Source organism: Zingiber officinale, chromosome 2A (genome assembly GCF_018446385.1).
Source record: "Zingiber officinale cultivar Zhangliang chromosome 2A, Zo_v1.1, whole genome shotgun sequence".
NCBI lineage: Eukaryota > Viridiplantae > Streptophyta > Magnoliopsida > Zingiberales > Zingiberaceae > Zingiber > Zingiber officinale.
In genome coordinates, this window is record NC_055988.1 from 86,761,811 (window position 1) to 86,770,697 (window position 8,887).

Here is an 8,887-nt window from a genome sequence, read left to right on the forward strand (position 1 = left end):
AGGTCTGAACCTTTTCCTAGCTACCATGTGTTCTTTTAAATTAAATTTTGGATTGCCTGCGGAACTGAACACGTTTGATCCAAAACTTAATCTATTTGTTCTTTTAGGTTTTGACTTGGGTCTCCTGCGGAACTTAACACGTTCGACCCAAATCACCTTAAGTTATTAATTCCATTAAATATTAATTTCCATAATTGGTTCCCAGTACTGACGTGGCGAGGCACACGACCTTCTTGGATATGGGAGCAACCACCACCGACTAGACAAAACCTTTTATAGAAAGCTAATATTTAATTTCCTAAAATAACTTTAGGTCAACCGAAAAGAACAATCAAATCACAAGGAAAAAAAACAAAGAAACACTATATCGAAAACAAATTCGAAACACTAGAATCGTATGCCTCTTGTATTTAGTATTATTTCCAAAAATAACTAGTATAATGCGGAAAGAAAAATTACTAGTTATACCTTTTAGAAAGACCTCTTGATCTTCTACCGTATTCCTCTTCTAACCTCGGACGTTGTGTGGGAAACGATCTTCCAATATGAGAACCACCAAGCACCTTCTTCTTCCTTACAAGTTTCGGCCATCAAAACATCTCCTAGGATGAAGAGGTTCGGCCACCACCACCATGCTCCAAGGGATGCTAGAAAAGAGGCTTCTTTTCTCTCCTTCTTCTCCTTCTTAGATCCACCACCAAAGTTATCTCCACCATGAGAAGGTTTCGGCCACACAAAGGAGAGGAGAGGAAAGAAAGGGCCGGCCACACCCAAGGAGAAAAGAGAGGAAAAATAGAATAGAGTCGTTCACCTTGAAGCCTCCTCTACCACCTCTTTTATAATCCTTGGTCTTGGCAAATAAGGAAAATTTAATAAAAACTTCCTTAATTCTTTTGCCATTGAAAAGGAAAATTTATTTAATTAAAATAATTTTCTCTTTTCAAATTATAATGGCCGGCCACTCTTCTCCTCAAAACAAGGAGAGTTTTAATTAAAACAAAAATTAAAACTTCCTAATTTGTTTCTAGAAATTTATAAAAATTTCTCCAATAATTTTAATCCCTTCATGATTGGTTAATAAAAAGAAATTTTATAAATTAAAATCTTTCTTTTAAACATGTGGATAATTTTCAAAAAGAAAAGTTATCTCTAAAAATTAAAATCTCCTTTCAATCTACAAATAAGGAAAGATATTAAATCTTTTCTTAATCTTTTGTAGAAACTAATAAAAGAGAATTTTTAATTTTTAAACTTTCTTTTAAATCATGAATATAATTAAAAGAAAAGTTTTTACCAAAATTAAAATCAACCTTTTAATCTACAAATAAGGAAAGAGATTTTAACTCTTCTCTTAATCTTTTGTAGAATCTTATAAAAGGAAGGATTTAAATTTTTAAACTCTCTTTTAAATTATATTATCCACATAAGAAAAATTTTAAAATTTAAAATTCCTTTTTATTTAATAGGGCCGGTCACATGAATTCACCCATGAACATACCCATGGTCGGCCCTAGCTTGGTCTCCAAGCTAGTTTGGCCGGCCCCTATAGGATGGGTAAAAAGGTGGGTATAGGTGGGTATAGTACTCTATAATTAAGAGGCTACGATAGGGACCGAGAGGAGGAATTGGTTTTGGTCTCCCGATAAAATTAAGCATCCCGTCCCTCGAACACACAACTTAATTTTATCAATAATAATTCATTCCACTAGAGAACTATTATTGAACTACCGCACCAATCCCAAATTACATTTTGGGCTCCTTCTTATCATGAGTGTGTTAGTCTCCCTGTGTTTAAGATAACAAATGTCCACTAATTAAGTAAGTTACTGACAACTCGCTTAATTAATATCTAGCTCCAAGAGTAGTACCACTCAACTTCATCGTCATGTCGGACTAAGTCCACCTGCAGGGTTTAACATGACAATCCTTATGAGCTCCTCTTGGGGACATTCTCAACCTAGATTACTAGGACACAATTTCCTTCTATAATCAACAACACACACTATAAGTGATATCATTTCCCAACTTATCGGGCTTATTGATTTATCGAACTAAATCTCACCCATTGATAAATTAAAGAAATTAATATCAAATATATGTGCTTGTTATTATATTAGGATTAAGAGCACACACTTCCATAATAACTGAGGTCTTTGTTCCTTCATAAAGTCAGTATAAAAGGAACGACCTCAAATGGTCCTACTCAATACACTCTAAGTGTACTAGTGTAATTATATAGTTAAGATAAACTAATACCTAATTACACTACGACCTTCCAATGGTTTGTTCCTTTCCATTTTTGGTCGTGAGCTACTGTTTATAATTTATAAGGTACTGATAACATGATCTTCTGTGTGTGACACCACACACCATGTTATCTACAATATAAATTAATTGAACAACTACATTTATCATAAATGTAGTCATTTGACCAATTGGATTTTTATTTCTAGATAAATGTTTATACCAAAAGCTAGGCTTTTAGTATACACTCTAACAATAAATTCTTCTCAGACATGCCTTCTTCCAACCAAGGTTGGAAGTCTCATTTCTTCTTCATTAGGTCGCCCGAGCCTATGATCGGGCCGATCCAGTGGTGCTCCGATCTTCCTTCTAAGCTTATTGTGCACAAACACCAATCGATCTGCAGCGCCGCTTCAGAAAAGCTAACTGGAGTGCGTGTTCTTTTGTCTGTGATATTGCGGGAAGGCTTCTTGAACTTTTTTGGGCTTAGCCCGGTTTATGCTAAGATAGGAGCTCCATTTGGTAACATCTTGCTTTTCCTCCCGCAAATCTTCACTAACTAAGGTGTTTCCTTTTGGCTTTGCAGAGGCTGCTATGTATCGAGCTTATTCATCTGAATCCAACAGATTGCCCAGCGGAATTTTGAAGGCCATCAGTGAGGAAATCAAGAAAGGCCTGGCCGCTCCTTCCACGACTGTTGTAAGTGCACCTCGGCGGAGGCTTCCACTCCCCTTCTCTTAGAGGTCGCCGCTCTTGAAGTCACCGATCCCACCCTGCTAGAACAAACACCGAGGAGGAGCGGGCTTCTTCTCCTCCTCCGGACAAACGCCTGTGCCTCCAACACAAGAGAAAAAGGGTCATGCCCACGGTTCAGTCATGTCCCCCACCTCCTCCTACTGGGTGGACTTCCTCCAATGCCTCTAAGTCTTCCAAAGCTAAGGCTAAATCCCTCGCCCGGGAGTCGTCACCTATCGCAGAAGTCCCAGCTCCCACTCCTGTCCGGGTGGTAGCCCCTGAGCAGATCGACCGTCCTACTGGGGACCAGCCCGGGAGTTCTGCTACAACTCCCTCTAGCCTTCCTCCTGCCATTACCTCAGCCTCTGTCTGTCGCACCAAGGAATGGGCCCTAAAGAAATATGCTTTCACGACTTCCTGGCACATGCCCTCCGCGACCGAACTAGCCGCTGCAACTGCTGAAGACACCCCTCCTATCAGTGGCTTGGTTCAATTGCATGGCACCTTAGCCACCTCTTGGCGGTCGGCCAATCGGCAATTCTGGGGAGGGTTGCCGATAGAAGGATTGGACCTAGCTTCTCGACACATAATATCTGTGAGTTTCTCTTTTTCTGACTTAACCTTTTGAAATTGCTTCTAACCCTCCTTCCTGTCTTTCGCAAGCCTGCTCTGTGAGTCTGAGTGTGGTCCAACATGCCACAGACCTGCTACGGGAGAACGAGCTGCTGAAGGCTCACATTCAGGAATCGGAGTTGCCGCTTACACCTCGGGATCCGCTCAACCCCACCTCTGACGACTTAGCCTCGTATCTATAGGCGATCGGGGAATCATCTTAGTCCGCCCGGGGCATAGCTCATGCCACCTTTGATAAGATAAAGACCCTGGAGGCGGCTCTAAAAACAAGTGAGTCCAAACTAGAATCTGAAGGAGAGCGTCGCCGTTCGATCCTGGCCGGGCTGGACGAGAAGGACACTGAGCTAGCCACCCTCTCCGCTAAATTAAAAACTCTGCAGGAAGCTCATGACACCCTCCAGAAAGATATGCCTGACACCCGGGCACAATTGACCATCAGCTCTGACCAAGAGAAGACTCTCTAGAGCCAATGGGAGGAGCGACAGGCCACCATCAAGTCTTTACAAGCTGATCTTCTGAAAGCCCAGGAAACCACCTCCCAAAGCCAACGAGAGCTAGCTCTGTCTCGGGGTGATGCTGATAAGATAAAGGTCGAGCTAGTGGAATATGGGGTGGGCGAGGCCAGTCGCCACAGAGCATATAGGCTAACCTACGTCACATCTCCTTTCTTTATGAAGAAGATTGGAGGTTTGATGGACACTATGCTATGTTATGGAGCTGTCGACGCGGCACGCCAAATGTTCGAGCAGGGCCTTCTTCACTCTGCACCCTCAGAGGACTTCTTGGATAGGGCTCGCCTTATGGATGAACTCCCGGCGGTGGCCTATCCTTCTTTCAAGGACGACGATGATCTCTTTCTTCCCCCCTGTACCTCCCACTGATGCGCAACCTTGATGTAAAAATTTGCTATAAACACTTGCTGATGTTATTGCCTTCATCTTGTTCAAGTCTATTTTTACCTAGGACTATTGGTTGCTACTTGGAATACCTATTGGTTCCCTTGTACAAAAATTTTATACAAGGTCTGAACCTTTCCTAGCTACCATGTGTTCTTTTAAATTAAACTTGAATCGCAAGCAAAACTTAATACTATTGATTCTAAGTTTAACTTATCTGTTCTTAGAGGTTAGACTTGGATCGCAAGAAGAACTCAACACTATTGATCCAAGTTCGACCTATGTCACAAAGTCGATTAAATATCAATTTCAAGGATCGATTTTTAGGACAAACGTGGCGAGGCACTAGGCCTTCTTGGGTATGGGACCATCCACCACTACCTAGTCAAAACCTTTCAAAGAAATTTAATATTTAATCTTCCCATAGTAACCCTAGGTTTAATTGCTAAAAACAATCGAATCACAAGATCAAAAAATAAGAGAACACAAAAATCAAAACATAAATCAATTCCTAAAATCGTTAACCTCTTGTGTTTGGTATTTCAAGATCAAAATAAAGAAACATGAACTAGTTATGATGCAGAAAATAAATAACTAGTTATACCTTTCTTTGTTGCTAATGACCTCTTGATCTTCTGTTATATTCCTCTTCTTATCTCGGACGTCGTGTGGGTGACGATCTACCGAGATGAGAATCCACCAAGCCTTCTTCTTCCTTCCAAGCTTTCGGCCACTAACAATATCCTAGAGATGATGAAATTCGGCCACCAACCAAACTCCAAGGGATGCTAGGAAACAACGCCTCCTTTCTCTTCTTCTTCCTTAAGCTAGATCCGACCACCAAAACAAGCTCCTAGAGGTTGATGAGGTTCGACCACCAAAAAGAGAAGAGGAGAAGAGAGGGTCGGCCACATCTTAGGAAGAGAGGAGAGGAAAATAGAAGAGAGTTGTATCGTGAAGGCACCCCTTCCCTCTCTTTTATAATCCTTGGTCATGGCAAATAAGGAAAGTTTTGAACATAATTAAAACTTCCTTATTTTCCTTGTCATTGGCTAATAAGAAAATTTTAATTAAATCTTCCTATTAATCCCTCTTATGGACGACCACCTCATAGGACTTCACATAAGGAAAGTTTTAAACACAAAATTAAAACTTCCTTATTTGTTTCCGAAAATTTTTAAAATAAAATTTTCTCTTTTAAATTCCCTTCATGGTTGGTTATAAAAGGAAACTTTTATAAATTAAAATCACTCTTTTAAACATGTGGATGATTTATAAAAAGGAAAGTTTTTGCCAAAATTAAAATCTTCCTTTCAACTACAAATAAGGAAAGATATCAAACCTTTCTCTTAATCTTTTGTAGAAAGCTATAAAAGAAAAGATTTAAATTTTAAACTCTCTTTTAAAATCATGGCTTCCATATAAAGAAAGATTTTAAGAAATAAAATCCTTTTATTTTATTGTGGTCGGCCACCTAAGCTTGGGCTCCAAGCTTTGGCCGGCCACCCACTTGGCTCGACCCTTTGGCTTGGCCGGCCCAAGCTTGAGCTCCAAGCTTGGCTTGGTCGACCACCTAAGGGTGGGTAAGAAGGTGGGTATAGGTAGATATAATACTTTATAAATAAGAAGCTACGACAGAAACCGAGAGGAGGATTTGGTTTTGGTCTCTCGATAAATTAAGCTTCCCGTGTTCGCCCCGAACACCCAACTTAATTTCATCAATAATAATTCATACTACTAAAGAATTATTATTGAACTACCGCACTAATTCCAAATTACATTATGGGCTCCTTCTTATTATGAGTGTATTAATCTCCCTATGTTTAAGATATCAAATGTCCACTAATTAAGTAAGTTACTGACAACTCACTTGATTAGTATTTAGCTCTGAGAGTAGTACCACTCAACTTTATTGTCATGTCGGACTAAGTCCACCTGCAGGGTTTACATGACAATCCTTATGAGCTCCTCTTGGGGACATCATCAACCTAGATCTATAGGACATAGTTTCCTTCTATAATCAGCAACACACCATATAAATAGTATTATCTCCCAACTTATCCGGCCTTTTGATTTATCGTATTAAATCTCATCCATTGATAAATTAAAGAGATAGATACTAAATATATGTGCTTGTTATTTTATTAGGATTAAGAGTATGCACTTCCATAATAACCGAGGTTTATTCTTTTATGTAGTCAGTATAAAAAGAAACTAACTCAAATGGTCCTACTCAATACACTCATAGTGTACTAGTGCAATTCTATAGTCAAGATAAACTATTATCAAATTACACTACGACCATTCCAATGGTTTGTCCCTTTCCATATTTGGTCATGAGCTACTTTTCATAATTTATAAGGAACTGATAACATGATCTTCTATGTGTGATACCACACACCATGTTATCTACAATATAAACTAAATGGACAACTACATTTATCATAAATGCAGACTTTTGACCAATGTGATTCTTATATCCTACATAAATGTTCATACCAAAAGCTAGGCTTTTAGTATACATCCTAACAAGGACTACTTAACAAATTTATCGTATGACTATCCATCTAGAGAGCTTCTTCGGTTTGCTATATCCTTTCAACAAAGCCTAATTATTCCCCGACCCGAGTCTCACCTTGATCCTAGGAACGTCCGAATCACTATTTTCACTCGGGCTTTTTTAACAGGGCCTAACTCCTTATCCTGACCTATTTTAATGTCTTCTTCTGATTTATTGCCCTGACCTGACTTACTGTCCTGGTTTGCCCTCTCGACCTTCAATCTTGAATAGGAAAAGGCGAGAGTAAGAAAGTGCCTGTGGGAATCTCCAAGGCCTTATCCTATAGTAACACTTTTTCCCGAGGTGACCATGCTTCATGATGAGCCTCAAACTTCGTGCCACTGCCTTTCCCGATATACCCCTTGGCTCCGGTTTCAAGGATGATCGGGTGGCCTTCCTTGTTTAGATACTCCTAGCTGCTTTTATTGACAGCCGTCGGATGGTAGTTGACTAGAATGCCCTTTCGCCTAGCGGCTATAAATACCTTCCCTCTTTTCCTCCTCCGAACTTTTAGCAACCTTCGTCTTCCTCTCGCCTTATTCGATTGTTGCGCTCAAGTCCTTCTTTCTTCGCGAGTAGCTCCTTGCTTGACCCTTTCCTGATTAGCTACCTGTTAGTTAGAGCCCTAGAGTCAATCATTTGATGATTGTATGGACTCATTGTATCATATTCTTGTATATTAATAAAGGCATTTGGATTTTGCTTATTATACTTACTTGTATTGGTGCCAAATAAACTAAGTATAATAATGTCCTTGAGTAGATGGTTCTCACCTATATCAATCGGTTAGTTGAACCGATAGTGAGATGATATAGGGAACACTACTCTTAATCATTCCTAGTCGAGTATTAACATTCAGGGACAATGTTAATGCAATAAGACTAGCATGTAGGTCAACTCGATGACTTGATCTCACAAGTCATGGATATAGAGATATCAAGTTGACACATGGGTATACATTAGAGAATGTATACTGAATGACCCGCCATGAGAAAGTATCATGGATCGTTATATGAGTGTCATATACTTTCTCATGTGGCTATTAGTATGACTACTAGTCCTTAGACCTGAAGTCACCATAGATCCCTACATAAGGAGTTATGTACTTTAGTTTCGTCAAACGTCACCCGTAACTGGGTGGACTATAAAGGCGATTACTGGGTATGTAACAAATTATGCGGAGGGATGTGAGTGATGTAGATGAGATCTATCCCTCCTATATGACGGGAGTGACATCGGTATTCTTGATAGAGTGAGACCACGAAGTGCATGGCCATGCCCAAATGAGTCAATATAGGATATTGAGCTCATTTGATTTAGTGTGTCTACTTGGAGTTCAAGATTTAGATTGATTAGAGGATGACACGGTCTATGCCTCATATTGATCAATCTAGATGTCTAGGATAGAAGGACACTTGTCATATTTTGTGAGGAGTCACAATTAGTAGTCACAAGGTGATGTCGGATCTCGACATTCTTGTAACTTGGGTAGTAATGATGTGTTGCTAGATACCGCTCATTACTTATGCTCCTAAATGGGTTTAGGGCATTGCCAACGTTACAAGAACCTATAGGGTCACACACTAAGGACAAATAGATGGAGATTAGGTTCATATGATGAACCAAGAGGATTAGATTCATTTGATTAATCAAATTGGATTAAAAGTAATCCTAATTGGGCTAATTGAGTTGGACTCAAGTTGATTCAAGTATTCAATGAGTCTAATTTAGATTATGACTTATTAAATCAATTTAATTTAATGAATTAGATTCATTATATTAAGTTGGCTTGAATCAAATGGTTGGATTAGATCAACCA